Source organism: Mastigoproctus giganteus, chromosome 1, assembly GCF_048544385.1.
Source record: "Mastigoproctus giganteus isolate SK-2022 chromosome 1, ASM4854438v1, whole genome shotgun sequence".
Classification (NCBI taxonomy): domain Eukaryota; kingdom Metazoa; phylum Arthropoda; class Arachnida; order Uropygi; family Thelyphonidae; genus Mastigoproctus; species Mastigoproctus giganteus.
Window position 1 is genome coordinate 88,762,951 of NC_143575.1, and position 19,201 is coordinate 88,782,151.

General features: G+C 37.2%; 1 protein-coding gene across 2 annotated transcripts in view; it reads right to left on the reverse strand.

Annotated features, from left to right (window-relative positions):
• LOC150090978 (parathyroid hormone/parathyroid hormone-related peptide receptor-like) overlaps positions 1 to 19,201 on the reverse strand; it is a 135,742-nt gene that overhangs the window by 97,418 nt on the left and 19,123 nt on the right. The gene's annotated exons all lie outside the window — the stretch shown is intronic.

Sequence of the window (19,201 nt, forward strand, 5' to 3'; positions counted from 1 at the left end):
CTGTATAGCATTTCAGTTCTTGACAGGTCATTTGAATATGAAAAAGGCAGCTAGACAGTCTTTTGGTCCGCAGCTACAACGATGGTTGCTTTTGAACTGTATGGAAAATCCAAATTCAGATCTCCTCTAGACAACAGCTTACTGGGCCTTTTCTTCTGAGGCCCAGTTAGTTGGTCTTGGGCGAACATTTCGTTTTTTAAAATTATAATTTAGAAACATGACATGTTGCGCCTTAGGGCCTTACCGCAAATTAAAAAACAAGTGAACAAATAGAATGTTTGTTTTGCAGATTCCTGTTTTAGACAACAAGAACAGTACTGCATCAGACTGGACGGAAAGCTTCCTAACGGACAAATATTGTCATTTAGAGTTGCTTCATCCACTTATGTATATTATCCCCATAAAATGCATGTTTTCTCTATTGGATTTTCCTGTTTTTTGCTGAACGAAAAGCCAAAGTTCTCGAGAGAGAGAGAGATAAGCTGTCGCTATCTATAGCTGAGACCAATTAATTCAACCAAGGAGTGAAAAAAAGTCTATTAACAGTTTCTTTTTCCATCTCAAATTTTCATGTAGCTTTAATACAGCAAGAAGGTCTTCTTGGACCCATGTTCATAAAAAAACTTTTATCTTTCATTGAGTTACCATCACGCTTCCTAACTTTGGTAAAAGAAGCGAAATACCCAACTTAGATGAAGTCCTAGCAAACGTACAACTGCGATGTTTATGACCTTCATTACGAAATAATCGTACTCCATGTTGTCCAGACCTCAGCTTAGTTTAGTAGCCCATTGTTTTACTCTAGCACTAAGGATTCCAATATGTTTGGGTTTTGTATCAAATGATGATCTCGTAACAAGATTTCGCTACGACAGTGGGCTGTTAATAAGTAATGATGTCTCGGTGCAATTACAAGCAGTTCTAGTCTGCCATCGGTATGTAGGTCGTTAGAGAACGCCACGTAAACAGCAAGCGACTCTATTCTATCTGATCGGAGTAAATCGCGTCCTATAATCCTTTGTAACGTATTCAGTAAACAAAGAAGAACATGGCTGGACGGATCATGTCAAGAATGTGAAATTCGCTCACCTTTTGCTAAGCAAGATGATACAGAAAAGCACAAACGAAACTTTCAATTCTTTTACCTGCATCGAAGGATTATTCTAAAGCAGACGAAAGCACTGTTGGTTTTCAATGAGAACGAAGTTTCATTTGCGAGGTCACATATCGAAGCTTAAAGGAATCCTTAATGTAACCAATATACAGGTAGACAGAGGACAGGTTTAATTCCATGAAACGCGTTCTTCCTGCGTATCAGAACTATGATAGACAGACGAGTTTTTGGATTTGGTCACGTCATGATGGCAAAACTAATTGGATTTCGCCTTCTTTGCCTATAAACAAAAGAAATTTTGCTCCCAATCACTATGTCTGTGAAATTTTCGAAAATGCACAAGCCCGGTTAGCTGAGTATTGCATACAAAGATAGTACGCAGTTTTTAGGACATTGGAAAGTCAAGCATGGAGGAGTCAAGGTGTCATATCCAACATTACACAAGGAAGTGTCCGATCCTCTTCTAATTTGATCACGATTAGTAAAACGGAGTTTGTGTTTATAGATCATTCCACAAGCTTAGCAATTTCGAGAACCTACTGCACTAAAGTTGTGAACTTCCTGATTGGGCAGGTGTTTGGCAGAAACACGAGTTCACAGCCAACAATCGTTATTATCCTCCAAAATGACACTGATCTCGATTATACTCACACATAAATCAATTTAATCATATTGTAAAGCATAGAGAGGAGTTCATTTCTCGTTTTTGGGACAGCATCTGTGTCTGCTCAAAACTTCCCTCAGATTTCGCCTTCAAAAACGAATGAATCAGATCTACTGCGCACGCACATACTACATGAATACCTGATGTCTTGAATCACCGTAGGGTTAAATCTTATTATCCGTGAAAAGTGCGAGCGTTCACTAAGCCAGCTGCACGTTCTCTTCACCAGATAAATGCTCCGTCTCCGACAGAGAAGGGGATGGCCATGGAGAAGCAGAATAAGGTGTATTTATATCGTGAAGTCATGTTAGACGCAGCTGTAATGCTATGTTGATGGAAAAGCCTGTTTAGACTGATTTACAGTCTGAAGTTGGTTGTTTCAAGATGAGCCTTTAAACGCAATGACAGAAATCAGTTTTCTCCTATGATTTTATATAAGGTCTTCCAATTGCACGCACATCGCACGCGATGAATTACTCTGGTCATTTATCAACCCTCGTATATCCTTTGGATTTCCACGCATCATATAATTGATTAACAAACACACACAGATCTGAAGCCTTGTATGACAAGGAAATATTGCTTCTGTCCAGAACGTAGAGCTCGTGCACATATCTGTCACCGGCTTGCTTTGGGTGTTAATAGTCAACTGCCCTAATATCGAGCCACGACATGAGGTATAATATTACAAGACGAAAGGAAGATAAAGAAGGCCTTGCTTGTCGTATGCGCAGGTAAAAACTCAGTATGGAAGCTATTTATTTTCCCAACCCAAGTGCTGTTTTAGAACTCCTTTTAGAACCTCATGTGAACATCGTAATTTTATAAGGAGATCAATAATTCCTTATCTGATAACGTGTTGTTTATAGCGAAATTAGGGAAGACAAAAAAAAGCATTAGATTGCAGATGGTAGATTTTATCCTGGTACGTTTGGCTTCAACTATTCTCCAAATTTAAAAATATAACAATAAATTCATTAAACGAATTTAAACTATACAAATGATTGTGTTATTCTCCAGCATTTTCAAAACTTGATTTCCATCTATCATTCGAAGGCCTACAAATGAGGGCTTCAAAGAATATGTTAAAGCTGAATGGCGCCATCGTAAATAAAATGGTTTCTGTTTATGTTCCGGTATACGGCCACGTAGGGTCACAGGCAGTTTACTGCAGCGCTATCCAGTACGTGACTACTTGCTGAGATGCAACGTTAAGGAAATTAGAGCATCGTAGATTACTGCTTTGATTAAGATCGAATCACACGTAGCAAGGAAATGATCCTAAATGTTAACTTATACGCACCAATTCGAGTACGAGATCTATACCATCTTCCCATCTATCGAGATTAAGTCCTTTAAATTATTTGTTGACAAAATTAAAGGAATATTACATGGATCAGTTATGATGTGCATCTAACAGAGATTATTATTTGCAAAGCAAAGTTTGATCTCTTGTTTCGTTTAAAGTGAAAGCTTAGATTTATTATTTTACCATAAAAAAGCTGCCTAATAATCCTTCATCAATTTGTTCCCACGGCGGTGCTTATACAAATAGATGTCGCAACAACCCCCCCCCCCCTACATGACTCTTCTTGCAAAGATATGTCTCGTGACACCGGATGACATAAGTCACTGTCAGTTCTAGTGGATTCAACTTGACAAACGATATGGGAAGTGGTGTAGAGATGTTTTTAACCTGCGCATTGCTTTAATGTATTCCTGGAATGGTGGAACCTTGCCAAAGTTGAAAACTAACAAAGAACCGTTAAAAAAGATAAATAAATAAAACCTTGGGAATATTCTGGTGATCACATTTGGACTGCAAAACATCTAATCTATATGAACTTGAAAATATAAAATTCTGAATCAAGTGAGATGGCAGAATGGAAAACAAGGAAGAAGACACACGGATGATGATGATGATGTCATAATGGCAGACGCATTAAAGCCGGGTGTGACGTGTAAAAATCAAAAAACGAAAGTTAGTTAATGTCCTCTTGCGTCACATTTTAGTCGCTTCCATTATCAAATAACGTATACATCATAGGTTTAAAACTTCTGTACTATACTGAAGCAACGCTTGTCAAAACTTGACCACTTTCGAGCCGATTTTAAAGAAATTTGGGCAAACTCAACAAATATATCTTTTAAAAAGAAGCGAAACATAAAATTTGATGAAAATCGGATTATTAAACTTGGACAGATATGCTGAGGTTACTAGGCACTTTATAGATTACAAATGTTTCTAAAAAGAAACTTATTTATTCCATCTATGTATCTGCTTGCTGGATGTACCAGAAAGTTTCCAAGATAGCGATAAAGGATGTAAGAAAGTTGGGGAAGAAATGGAAAATCGAAGCCAAAATCATACTGCAAATTGATCGACATTTCTGATTCTCTAATATCAAAGTTTTTCTTCCACCTCCGATATTTAAACTACCCTACTTGTGTGAAATGATCAGTGCATGGCAACCATTAAATTCCAGTTTAAAAATCACCGGCAATTACTCTCCATCAGTTAACTTCACAGCGATGACCAAGACGTTATATTAGAAGTAACTGCACTTCTTAAGACACACAAAGTTTAACACTAAGAAAACCAGCAACGTGGAAGGAAAATTAATAGAGGGTAGTGGATCCATGTTTAATGCGGAATTTCTTTGGCTGCCAGTTCTCAACAGCAAGCTCGCGTTAAAGAAAAATAAAAAAAGAGGCCATTTCCCCCAGCAAAGACCAAATGAGAAATCTGCACCGAAGTCTGGGTTGAGGATAGTTCAAAGTTTATAAACTCTTTCGACAGACTCCGAACCATTAGGGAATCTACCTCGAAGTCGTTCTCCGCACTTATAAATATTTAAGAATCTCCTTTCTAAGGATGGAAACTTTTTATTACGTTGTTTTTTTTATGTTTTCTTCCAGCAACTGCGAACCCTCCATCGCCATTTATGAGCGTGCTATTTAAAAAGTAGTGCAGACCCAGATTGTTTGTTCTAACATGAATTCATATTAGTGTCTGAAATGTTTCATCTTTATTGCATGACCGGCTCAACAAATTTCTTTTAAACAACCAAAAAACAAAGCGCGATTTTTTTAAAGGCGCAGAAAAGAGGAATAGGACAGACGAATGAGAGAAATCAAAAGACGTATGGTGACGACAGAAAATGAAAATAAGGCGTTTCTACATTTGAAAGGAAGAAGTTGCCTTCCGTGTCTAAAAATACACCTAATGGTGCAGCAGTTGCTTATATTAGAAAAGTCACACGTATCACTCTTTTCCAACAAAATGGCGTCCCAATAATCACAATAAATTATGTCCATGATGATTTAGATGTAAAGTTTAGAAACTTATGGAAAAATTAGTCAAATAATCTAGCCTTCGAGAAGTTCTGACGTAACCCTTCTGGATTTTTCACGTGAGGATAAATAAAAACGTGCACTCATAAAATTCGCTGGAGAGAGAGAGATCATTTGTTGTTTTTATCCCTCAGACTAATTTGATTATAAGCCAGTTTTTATCTGTTAAGAATGTTTTTGACCTTGATGAACAAAAGAGATAATAATGGTTGGTAAAATGTACCACTCCTTTCAAATGCGGTTGGGGGAAGAAACATTTCTAACCCCGCATGTTAGTGAAGTAAGAGAATGAAGAAAGATTGATGGAGCTAGGGACGGAATTTTAATTAAGAATGATATGTGTTGCTCGAAATAAGAACACTTTCAAAACATAAAATAATCAATAGGGGGTTGTTGTATAGGACGGCGAAACAGTTGCGTCGATATGATGAATGTGAGAAGCAGGCAAATGCCGGATGGTGGTTAAAATATTAATAAAGACCAAACGCATCAGAGACGGGATAAAAAGAAAAGGGATTATTGATCTTGAAGCAAAAGGGTTAGATACAATAGAGTTAAACCTCAATTTTACGTTTTTGTAAAGGGGAAGAAATAGAATTGAAGGTAATGTAAATCTGAGAACGTTGCTGTTTGGATTTTGCTCAAAGGCAACAAAGGTTACGAAACGTAAGTGTATTATGTTTGCAAATTGCGTGTATTCTATGGTCGGTTTGCGGGGCAGTAAACCAAGACTCCTTCATTCAAGGCGAACTAACTAAGCCACTGTACATACAAAAAACATAACTTCTTTCTCTGGACACTGGACTCTAAAAGCGCTATAGCTTTTCAAAGCACACCAGTAAAAGAAAAACAAAAAAATTCTCTAAGACGTCTCTGTATATATATATGGTTATCTAAGAAATATAAATTAAAATTCCAACTTACAATGTTCGCTCGCCATTCAGAGAACCAAGGATCAAAATATAGTTGAAAGAGGTAAAAATAGCTAGGAAATTCCAGAAATACCTGATTGTATATATCTCAGCAGCTGCTTATAAATTAGTTTTTATAAGATTTCATAACAAAAATTATAATTCCGATGTGAAAGGGAAATCTCATTATCACACACCAAAAAGAAATACGAACTCGGTGATGAAAGTCTTACTCAGAAAGCTGGCATATTAACAACTGCATTACTGAAACTATCTCTCTATTTACTAATCTTATAATACTGAAAGAAAAGCCATTTTTCGTTGCTCTTAGCTGGAACAAATTCCCTCCATAGGAATATGACATTGAGTTAAAGATAAGCCAGTCCAAAAATAGAAAGATAACCCACCCCCTTCCAAAAAAAAAAAAATAACTGAAATGTACGTCCACCTTTAATAATTATATACTGGTGTCAGAAAATTAATTTAACTCTTTGTGCTAAGAAGTGGAGGAAAAATATCGACTCTACCGATGCCACTCTTCGCAACTGAGAAAAGCTCATCCTAAGAAAAGAACTACCAGTGTCTCTTTAAGTTAAAATCTCAAAATTGCATTATCACTGTGTGCAGAGATAAATAGTCCAGTAGTAGATGTTGCCTTTAGCGCAGTGGTTCTCTACATTTTTTGCACTATGCACCCTTTTCACCATATGTCAGAACGTCATCCCCCTCTTTCCAATGTCTGACTCAAAAGGTGCATTTCAAAAAGATAAAAAAGTGAAATATTTATCTTTATTTTTAATTTAATATGTGGCATCCAATAAACTGTGATGTCCTGTAGATTACGTACAATCTGAAGAATTGTAGTTTGTAGAAAGATCAATATTCCAGCAGTTGGAGTCTGTCAATCTGTGGTCCCAATTCCCCCCGAAACCCTGGTTGAGAACCCCTGCTTTAGCGGGTCTTCTTGCGCGGTAATTTTCATTTTGGACACTTCCATCGAGACGGCCATGAGCCTGGTATTGATTTTTCCATAATACATTCCGTGCCAAGAAATATGTTACGTAGAATTTTAATAAGAAAATCTGTTGCTAATAAGCATCTTCGTCAAAGAGGCAGGAGATGTGAGGTTACGTGTAATTTAAATTCACGAGAATCTATTATTAGTGAAATTCAGAGCAGCCGTTAGGCTGGAAAGAGGTGTTTCCGTCCATAATTAATGACATCATTTCATGTTTAAGCCTAATGAGTATCCCAGATAGGAAGATGGCCCTTTTACAAGCGTATCTCACTTTCTCCTATTTCCTTATCGCTTGGCCCAAATTACACGTTTCCAGGTGATGCATTGCTTGCGTAATCCGCCAGTGGCAGTTTGTAAACACGTGATAACTAGAAAATGTAGTTATATAATGGAAGTATTTATACTGTTTACGTTACAAAAATTGTTTTAAGTATATCCCAAGCGAAAAATAGCATGGTGATTTGTTTACTCTTTCTCCAGTAAATGGCATTCCAAGTTAAGAAAAACATATCTGCTGGACTGAACAAATCTTTGAAAAATCGTTTAACTATTCTTGCATGTATTACAGAAAGAAGTAAAGAAACACACAAAAAAACAATTGATATCTTTATCGGAATTCCTTGAAAACACTCGTTCCAATTTTGTCTGCAAAAGAACTATTCGAATTGTGACGTCACGATGACGTCTACACTTCAAACGAAATAATAGTGCATGCTAATGAATCTGTAGCACACAAAAATTTCGCATTAACACAAATAACACACTGTATAAAGAAATACTAAACTGTTTCGTAACAATTAAAAATGTCACCTGTTTCGTAACAATTAAAAATAGTCAACTGTTTCGCAACAATTAAAGAGAAATACTCAATTGTTTCGCAACAATTAAAAAGAAATACTCAACTGTTTCGCAACAATTAAAAGTCTTAACTAGAATGATTAGTACGTATTTTATCTGCAAGTAGAATATCTGTAATTTGACAATCTGTGCGTATTGATGCTGTTTCATTTGCAGCTCTAAATAATTCTTTTTATTGCCGTTGATTCAAGTGGCAATTTTCAGCTCAGTGTCAACTTATGACTCATCCAGTACTGCCACTTCAGCAACTCCATTAGAGACAGATGTCGAAAATTTAAATGGTCTGCAGATGTAATTTGTGTAAATAGTTTCGTTTGTTTCTATTCGCTTACCGCTGTAATTGCTTAAAACATTAAGGACTGCTGACGTTATCGGAGCCTTCATATGCTCATGTTTCGCAGTCCGTACCCGTGTGCAGGAAGGGTGTATTACAGAATTAATTTGTAAATTACTCCTAAAATGGTATTGTCAATAACAGAAAGCAAATTAACACGAACGATAAGGGACGATTTTCTTTCATTAGGGTAGGGCTGAAAGGGAAAGAAAACGATAGAGCGAGTAAAAGTACAATTGTTTTAGGTAAGCGTCAAGGAAACTAAGGCCATTTGGCGTTGGTACATCTGGTTTGTATATTTACTTGTCCTAATGGGAAATTCAGTTTTATAGACCAATTCTGTTGTATGAACGTACAAATTTTACTTATAAGTTGTATTGCGAGAACAGGATAGTCTTGTCTGGAACGATGAAGAACCCATCATCCAATCGTAATAATCTCTAAACCATAGATCATTAATATACTAACCCTACATCCTCGTCCAATTTTCCATACGATTCAATTCAATTCTTACAATACTATACGACTTCAATGCGACTTCAGTTTAAGACAAGGGTCTTTTTCGAGGTGAATATATCTCAATGAGTACGAAAGACTATAAAATTGGCTACTTGGCCGCTAGTTCAATGGAATGTTGGCTCTCAACTCCAGTGATTTCAATTTCTTTCAAAGTATGACTTTCTTGAATAACTCATGTTACGAATTTAGTAATCCGACCCATCTTCAGAAGCTTGATTTTGCGCCAAGGCAACTAAGGTCACGAGGCGTTGGTGTATTTTCTGTAAAATTTGCGCATTCTTCGGTCGATTTTCCTGTTTTGCTGGAAGAAATCTCCAAGTTTCCGGGTATTTCATCAAACTACAATTAACCCTAGTCAAGTCATCCATGATACGAGTCATAAAAAGTCCTCCTCGTATTCGAACCTTTCCATATGGTGTGGGAGGACAGCGATAGCGCTGGCCGAGTGGACGGAAATGTGTGGTGTGTGTGTGCGCGCGCGCGCGATAGAGAGACCACAATAGAATTTTGTAGCACGACAACGCATTTTATAAAAAAAAGTTCTAATGTTTATTGGAGGGAATATTACAATGCAAAGAGAAAGATTTGAGAGGATCATACCAAGAACATCAGACTATTCTTTTGACACCAACAAGTAAACGGGTAAGATCGTCTACAAAAATCTTTTGACATCTTTCTTTCATCCAAATAAATGTACACCCTGTTGGGAGGATGCCATTGTTAATGTGGACTAGGCAAATATTTATCCCGCATTTCTATCCTCTTTGAATCTGCAGATAGAAATTCCTGATTAAGAGAAATAAAGGAAGCACCGATCTTTTCAGTTTTCTTATCCTATAATCCTGGGTGGCTTTTGAGACTGCCTCCGGCCATCCCTATGAGTTTATATGCCGGATTGGCTTCCTGTGAAGATGCCAATTTAAGTGGAGTGCAAATATTGATCTTTCAAACAGAGCATGTCTAACCAAATACCACTGCGTGTAACCACGCCATTTAGAAACTGTGGGTGTCTGAATAGATTTCTGGAGCTTTGCTGAAATCGGAAACTTCAACTTTTCTTCTCTGCATGATAATTCACAATACATTATCAGTCAGAATCATACATACATTTCTATTTAAGATGTTTTCCCTTCTTATTGAAAAACGTTTTAAAATCTACTAAGATTCTAAGTAATTCGTTGCCACAATGTTCTAAGTAGTTTTCAACGACTTACTTCAAGAAAAAATTCAATTTAATAGTACTAGAGATAAAATAAAATTTTCAACCAAATTAAACGTTTCACGTTCTATTATACGAAGATTACTATAATGACTTTATGGAGTATTGAAATTATTTTACCTAAGAGATGTTTTTCAATAAATTATTATTATTAACAAGAGCAGGATTTTGGTCCTTATGCTAAATAGTCTTATAAACCAAAGTCTGTATTAGAAATAGCTGAGATCAACGCCAATCAAATATGCAAATTCAATTTGTAGGTTTAATCTAGCAAAAGAAAATCTTATGTTACAACCATTAATGAATTATTCTACATGCATTGGACTGTTTACTGTCAAACCACATAACCAGCCTCATTCTATTTATTGAAATCCTGAGCTGTTGGGCCTCTGCCTACTGTCGTGGTTTGGATAATACTGAAGTCTCCTGCAAGATCTCGCACCTGGATCTCTTATCTTCCGAAATACTTTTTCAGTCCATGTCCATGATATTCGACTGAAATAAGCTCCATTATTGCCACAACACCATACTCAGCTCTACTGTACTGTATAAAAGCAAAGCCGTCTTCAAAATCATACAGTAGATGTTTGCCTACACTCCATCAGCAATGCCAACAACGTTGCAGGAAAAGGCGCTATTAGTGAAGCTGTACCATCAGAACAGCAACAACAGGATTGCGAGATTTGAAGCGACAGGACATCTTGGTGTTCAACCAGGTAGAGGTCGAAAACGAGTGGACTCCTCTCGCGTTGAAGATGTGGCTATGGCTGTTGGGGATTTATTGAGTCAATCTCCATGTGGTAGCGCAAGTGTTTCTCGTGAATTGGACATGCTAGTAATGCGTCAGCTGTTGCGGTACTATCCTTACAAAATGCACCTGCTACAGCAGCTAAAGCATGGTGATGCAGATATTCGTTTTAGATACGCACTTCAGTTTCTGGCACGAATGACAGTGGATATCACTTGGCCATGGAGCATCCTTTGGAGTAATGAAGCCTACTTCTGCTTAAATGGACAAGTGAATACGCACAGCTGTCGCATTTGGGCAACAGAAAACCCTCGAGTTATCCAAGAAGTCCCGTTGCATTCTCCGAAAGTGACAGTGTGGTGTGGATTTACGGCCACATTCATGATTGGGCCATATTTTTTAAACAGGTAAACCAACTAGACCCCGCACCTGTTCAGTCACTGGACAGCGATATTATGAAATGTTGGCAAATTTCGCAATACCAGAGCTGTAACAACGTGGGTGCCTTCAGGATACCATATTCATGCAAGATGGTGCGCCATCCCACATCCACCGTTGTGTCCAAAGATTTCTAAGGCCACACTTTACAGACGAACGGGTCATCAGCCGTTGTTTCCAGACATCTTGCCCCAAGCGTCTTCTGGTTGTGGGGTTTTTTGAAGAACCAGGTGTATCGGGGAAGGATGTCAAACTCTGGCAGATCTGAAGGACAGCATTAGACGTTATGTGCTGGCTATTCCAGTTGACATGTTACGTTCTTCTATATAAAATGCTATTCTTTAAATGGAAACTGCAGTTGACCAAAATGGAAGACACATTGAACAATTGTAGCGCTGTTCAAGTGATTTGTATTGCCACAGCGCCATATAGTCACAAATTTTGTTTTCCAATAAATGGCGAGCGCATTCTTTATTGTACCTGTTGTCCAAAATTCTCTTCAGTACGAGCCTTTAAAACTCGCTCCAGAGCCCTCTACATAGGGATACTTTAATTTTAACAACCCTGTATAATACTTAGTAGTTAACTTTTAAAAGGTTACAGCATAAGGGAGAGTGATTATAAGAACATGAGAGCCAAGTTAGACTTCTGTGACCTTGCTCAATCAAATTCAGATTTCGTATCAATTTATTTTTGTCTTGTTTTCCTTCTACTCCAATATTTCTTTATTCTCTTTAAGACAGCCTGACATGATTAGCAAAACTTCCAAACATCTCTTTGGTTGACGGTAAACAGTCAGGTTTAAGAAAGGTGAGGGTATCTTAAAAATAGCTACACTAGATGCTTCGGGAGAATACAATTGCTATAGCAACTCTAACATCTTTTGTTTCCAAAGCAGTTTTTTTTAAGAAACTGCGCACATTCGCGCAACTAGTCCGCACGGTATCCTGGTCACGTGGATCGAGGTTAACTGGTTTTTAAATCGAATTTTTCATTTGTTGTATATTAACAGAGTTTACATTTCCATAACGACCAAAAACCTTACGTTAAACTAGAGGTCTACATTTCATAAACTGTCATTGGGAATGACCTGAACTGCTCTAAGAATTCTATCTTGTTATCCTTGGATAAAAATGTCACTCACGGCATTATAATTAACTATTACGAGCTATATCAAACAGCAACAGGAGTCCCTCAGGAAAAGAAATGTGATAACAAAATTACAAAAGAGCTAAGTGCGTTCTACTAGTACGTGAATACAAACACACAAGAGGAGAGTGAATCAGATAGACTGCCCCCTACTTTATCGAAGAAGAAACATCACAGACCATTTGAATAGGTGCTTTGCTATGATATTAGTAGTAGTAGTAGTAGTAGTGGCACTTGATGCAAGAAAGCAAGTGTAGGAGCTTATGTAGCATCAGCCAAAAAAAAAAAAATCACACCATACCCTCCAATTGCCTGTCCAGTTCCTCCTTAAATTTATTTAACCTATCAACTTCCACAACGACAGATGGAAGTTTGTTCCAGCAATTAACCACCCGCTGGCTAAAGGCAAATTTCCGCACATCTATTCTACATCTATCCTTTCTTAATTTGAACTTATGTCCCCGTAGGTTCGTATTCTGAACAAGTGGGAGGATCCCATCAGAATTCAGCGTGCTCAACCCATTCAAGGCCTTATAGACCTCAATCAGATCACCGCGCAGGTGCCTAGTCTCCAGCCACTGCAATTTGCAGAACTTAAGCCTCTCTTGGTAAGAGGATCCCTTCATTCCCCTCACCAATCGTGTTGCTCTTCTCTGTACACGCTCAAGCAAATCTACATCCTTCCTAAAATGAGGCCTCCAGACCTGTACGCAGTACTCAAGGCGTGGCCTGACCATTGCCTTATACAGAGGGACAATCACCTCCTTTTCCCTGCTAGCAAAATTCCTATATATCATTGACAAAACCCCATGACCTGCCCTAGCAGCCTGTCTACATTGCTCAGAAAACTTCATATCTGACTGCACAATTACTCCCAGGTCTTTTTCGTTTTCTACCACCTTAAGTGTAGTACCACACAGTTGGTACGTTTCTCTGGGGTTACTTCTACCCATATGCAGTACTTTGCATTTGTCAAGGTTAAACTTCAGTTGCCACTTCTTAGCCCATCTGCCCAAATTATCTAGATCCTGTTGCAGTAGCACACTGCCATTACTGTCATTAACAACCCTGCCAACCTTCGTATCATCTGCAAACTTCGACATTAAGCCTGATATACCTTCATCAATATCATTGATAAATATACAAAACAACAGTGGACCCAACACCGAACCCTGTGGGACTCCACTAATAACATTAGTCCACGAAGAGCAGCACCCATTGATTACCACCCTCTGTCTTCTCCCACTTAACCATCCTTTTATCCATTGTAGCAACTTACCCTTAATACCATTCTGCTCCAATTTGTACAGTAGTCTTCCATGCGCAACAGTGTCAAAAGCTTTCCTGAAATCCAAGTATATGATATCAAAATTATTTATTGACTCCATGTTGCTGTTCCCTAGACCCATGAGGGACCAATGACAAGGAGTCAGATTGCTGTAAATAAGCGATAAAGGAATCTCGGAAAAGATTATTAGAATATATGCTGACACACTGGGGGTAGGAAAGGTTCCGGGAGTAGATCGTGTGAATCTTGTTATACTAAAAAGGTGGCATGCGACTTTAGGGTTAGATAATATCATGAAGTTCGTGAAGGGGAAGTAATGCCTGACCAATTTGGTTAATTATTATGAAATAGTCATAAAACTGGAGAAAATTGACATAAAGTGGTATCCCACAGAAATCTGTATTCGGGATCTTCCTTAATGTTGTAATTAATACTTTAGCGAGGTAGTACAGAGGAAGATGTCAAATTCTGCTGATTATTTAAAAGTAAGAAAGGTAATTAACGACCAGAACCAGACAATATTGCTTCAAACTGACTTGGATCGTTTGCGAATACTAAATTGCTCATTATCTGGATGAAAAACCGGATTTACTAATTATGATTTATGGGACCTTTGGAAGCAGAGAGAAGGTAATGTCACGCATATACCTGATTATTAAAAATAAGGTATTTTATTAACGAGCTTCCGTTTCATAAAACTTTCCATTTTAACCCCTGATGGGATTTGAAAGTGCTGCTCTTTTTCAGTTTGAATAATGCTGAAATGGAGCGCGCTTATAACACATTACTGACTAAAAGTGTAGTGCAGATCCGGATTGAGCATAAGAAACTCTGTAAGTGCATAGTGGCATCAAACCATGACTGTCTCAACCCACATATGACATGATGTCAATAAAGATCGAAGAAATGTTGAAAAAGTAGAATATCTTATAAGTTTTAACCAAGAAGAATTCACTGAAGGAATTATCATCAGTAAAAAGCATCCTCCTAGCTACTAACTTTTATTTATTTTTTATCTTACCATCAGATAAATATTTTCCAAGAGAGGTAGTCTTTTATTTAATAATCTTCCAGTAGAGACATTACATCAAAAGCAGAACCACTCAATTTCGCTGTATCCTGAATTCTAACTCAAATACTCTTCTTCTCGACAAATACTTGTACCACGATGTCTACCACGCTTGCTTGAGCAAATCTTTCTTTGCTTTACAGATGTCTTACGAACCTTTCCGTATCACATTTCATGTGTCTCAACCTCCCAGAAACACCGGACACCTGCAAAATTTCCAGCGATAGCAGTAAGTGGCAAAGAGGTGAGCATTAACTGAGTTACTAAGCTGGATACAACGTATTGCCACCATGAACTTCTAGAAGGTGCGATAAAAAGGGCTCTCGTCAGGCTGCTCTAGTATTTACTTCTGTAATTAAACTTTGCTTCGCCCGATTCATCTCCATGGCCGTTTTAAAAGGATTCCAGAACATTCATTTGTTTAATCGGAATTTAAAAGTACTTTTGCAAGTGAGGATGCGGGTATCGGATGTCGCTATGCGAGTGCTAAGAACTCCATCTCAAAAATCATGTAGAGAGAAAAAAAGACAAGGGATTAAAGGACGAGAATGAATATGAAAGAAATCCTAAAACGAAAACGAAGACAATAGGAAATAAAAGAGAAAATCAAACTAAGGAGAATCGCTTTCTGTTCTAATAAATAAAGTCAATATAAACAGTAGTAGAACACAAAGAGAGCGAATGGATGAGAAAGCAAAGCACGATATGATAAAGAAATAAAAAGAGATGGAAAAGGAAATTTAGGCTAGTAAACAAGTCGGCGTGTCCAAAAAAATCTCAGTAATATTTGTCTAGCACTTCCGTCTGTCTAACGTGGAAAAGTTGAACAACCTCATGAGGTTCAAGCTAAGAATGCACTTCAAAAGAAAACTAAATTACTCGAATTAAACAGAAGTTAAATAAAAAAGTGAAAAGTTAAAATTCAGTTTTCAGAAAGAATGAATCCGTTCCAGTTTAATGAAATTACAAGGAAAGATGGAAAAAGAATAAAACCGGATAAAGAATATATTTATCATAAACTGTGTTCTTTAAATAGTGGATTATGTAGCCATTATTCAACTTTTTTTTACTTGACTTTTAAAGCGAACTGCGATTTTATTTCGCTTTGAAGTTTCAGAAGTTCAAATCAGTTGCCAATATAAACATGTGAAAGAAACACGATGTATCAAAATTTCAAATGGTTTCTTTTTATCTGCATTTCTTGGAGTATCTGTATGGATTTATGTATCGTTATTCCGAATATAGTTGGTTTTTACACCCATTTTACAAACGTACATTGACATATTTTACATACTTGAATGCATACAATTTTTACACGGATGGTTTGTCCAGAAATGAAATAAAGGTAAATATGCAATGATACTAAATCAGATTTATTAACAATGTTTTTCTTCTGTACTGAATAGAGTACAAATCTTTGATACAAAAAACAAGCTAAAAATAACAAATGAGAAACTAGAAACCCTCTTTGGGTATCAAAAAAAAAAATTCCCTTCAAATATACGCACATTTGAACATTATTGTCTTTTGTGATCAGAGTGATTATCCCAAACCAAGAGCCAGATATAGTCAACAAACAAAGTTTCAAAGAAACCACACTACCATGAAGTTGCCATAGATATATCCTAATGGTATTTCGTTTTCTCTAATGCGTGCTTCACATTTTCGTAATCTTCTTTAGATGGACAGAGTGGGCAACAGATATCGATGGGAATATATTTCCATTTGAAGCTGGGATCCAGTAGATTCCATTCTTTTAAACGAGATGTCAGTAGTTTTGCATTCGACATGATTACACCCAAGCCCCTAAGTCATGCAATTCTTGATGGCCCTCGCATGTAGCACATTGCATATAAACATCATCTTCACAATACCAGAAGGAAACGATCCATCAATTATGCGAGGAATTATTATGGGTTTTTTCACAACGTGGCTGAGTTAATCGGTCTCAGGCGAGGCTTGAATGATTTTTTCTTCCAGAAACTTGGGTTTTTTTCCCCAACAAACGGGCAAATCGACCACAGAACATATGCAATATACCTACATAATACAAGGTACGGCTAAAAATAAACGAGAAATAGTTTTTTAAGACATTTATTATTTTAAACAACACAACAATTTCAATGTTTATCCTCTCAAAGTATTCGCCAGTCGCACCTGTGCAGCGCTCCATTCGCGATTTCCAGGGTCTAAAACAGCAGCTGAAGTCCTGAAGATATCGCCTTTAATTGCTGCGTTCTGTTCTTTTGAATGTCTGTTAAATCCTGAAATCGTTTTCATTTGAGGTGGATTTTAACTTTTTGGAACAGAAAAAAAGCCGCACTGCGCCAAATATGAAAAATAAGGCGGATGGATTCTCCAGTGATGCGATCTCGGTTTTTTGGTTAAAAACTCTCTCACTGCAACAGAGGAATGATGCGATGAAAACCATCTGTCAAAATTGCTCTCACTGTTTCTTTGTCAATGTGTAACTGTTCTGCGATTGGTCGAACGCTCATCCAACGGTCTTGGTGCACCATCTCTAGAATTTTTTCAACATTCTCGTCTGTAGTTGAAGTTGTCGTTCTTCTTGTCGTCGTGGACAAGAAGAACGTTTAATAACAATTCTTTGCTTTAAATAACGATAACTTATATTTCTCCCCAAGGGTTTAAACACTGATTCACTTAAAGAGTCACAGTTCAATCAAAACTTAACCAATTTGCAACGAAACAAAAAGTAACCTGTACAGGGAAAAACAACCTACAACGCAATATGAATGTTTTTGGCATGCGCAGTAGTAAGGCATTGATAAGCAACAATTCCCGTTTCATTTTACCCACTCTTTGTATATACGGCGCTACATGGTCTGAAGTCCCTGATGCGCCTAAAACCCAACAATTCTTAACGATTATGGAAATGTGATGTTTCATGTGAACAGGCTTCTGAGGTGTAATTTTACTCACCCTGCCCACCAGATTTATCATCCAATTCCGAAGGCACTTCTCTGAAAGTTGAATTGGGAATCGGCCGGGTGGTACTGGGGCATTAAAGAAAGGTATATTGGAATAGAGCTCTTAGACACACAGGCTTTTCAACCTTTAATATATATGTAGCAGTGGTGACAGTGGTCTGTGGGCTCTCTCCATATTCGAGGTATAACAAAAGGAGTACACAACTCGGCCATGGTGCTGAAAAGTCCACCAAATGCAGCTGGCATTTCTCCATGCTGGCGAATTTTCAGTGCAATTCCCTCGTTTAAATTTGTTTTTGAAGCTAATTTCCCAACAACCTTATGTTCTAGTTTCGGTTCAAAGTAAGACGTTTTCTGGAGGGAATATTAAAATGACGAAGAACACATAAGAGCACTTCCAGCACTGATTTTCACTTTTTTTCCAACTGCGAAATATGTTTTACCTCCTATTACACCCTTTTAGTATACAAATGCAGTAAATAACGTTGTAATTGAGTAGGGAATTAAACCCGGCACGAACCTAATAAATAGCATCTGTCTCGTTGGGAGCTTAGAGATCATTACGAGCAGAATGTACCAGCGAGCAAAGGTGGGCTTGCTTTCAACTTCTACAAACAAGTGAAAATGAAAATTTACGGGCTACACTAACTCGATAATGTTAGTAATAAGCTTCTTCTCAAAGAAAATGTTGCTTTTAAATATCGCATAAGGTACTAATATTAATGAAAACCAGAAAGATGCCTTTAGAGAAGTACTAGCCAAATAACATGGATTCCTTTAAGTGGTACCAATTCTTTAGAATGTTTTTTGTAAATACTTCCTTTTCCGAATTAAAGTTGAGTAGCCAATAAAGAAGATTAAAGGCAAAAGAGCAAAAGGAAGATAATAACAAAGTGGCTTGATAATATCAAGCCACTTTGTTATTATAGAACTATTTCACAAAAGCAAGAGAGAGTTGGCTGGAAAATGTTGGTTCTTTTTATTGGTTTCTTCTTCAGGCTCCGTGTTCGAATTGAACACGGAACCTGAAGAAGAAGCCAATAAATGTGCTGCACATTACATTTTCATGCAGTATACAATTAATGCAGCCAAAACGTAACGTATATACAGCCACTAGGGTAGCCAGGGTAACGTTTTCAACTTCTCTCCAAAAATGCGCAAAGTGTCTTTGAGCAGACTTAATAGGTTTTAAATTGTTTTGTAAATGATTTTTAATTTAAAATGGGACTAAAATAATGCCTTTCAACTCCCTAATAAAGTCAGATATTTTAAAATTTTAATATTTATTCTAATATTTTAAAACTCAAAAGTATAAAGTCAAATTTCCTATTGTTTAAAGGATGAAAAACATCTAACAAAGACCACAGCAGGTTCTCACTAAACTGTGGATTACCAAAGTTTTCATTTTAACGAAAACTTGAAAACAAATCGTATTTTTAATATAAATTACCGAATGGGTTGTTGGCTATCAACAAAGTATTTTTGGCTAAATTTAAGAGTAGTTATGCAAGTTGAATGGATATTGTGCAAATCCATTTTTCAAATGGATTTTCAAACTTCCGTTGGT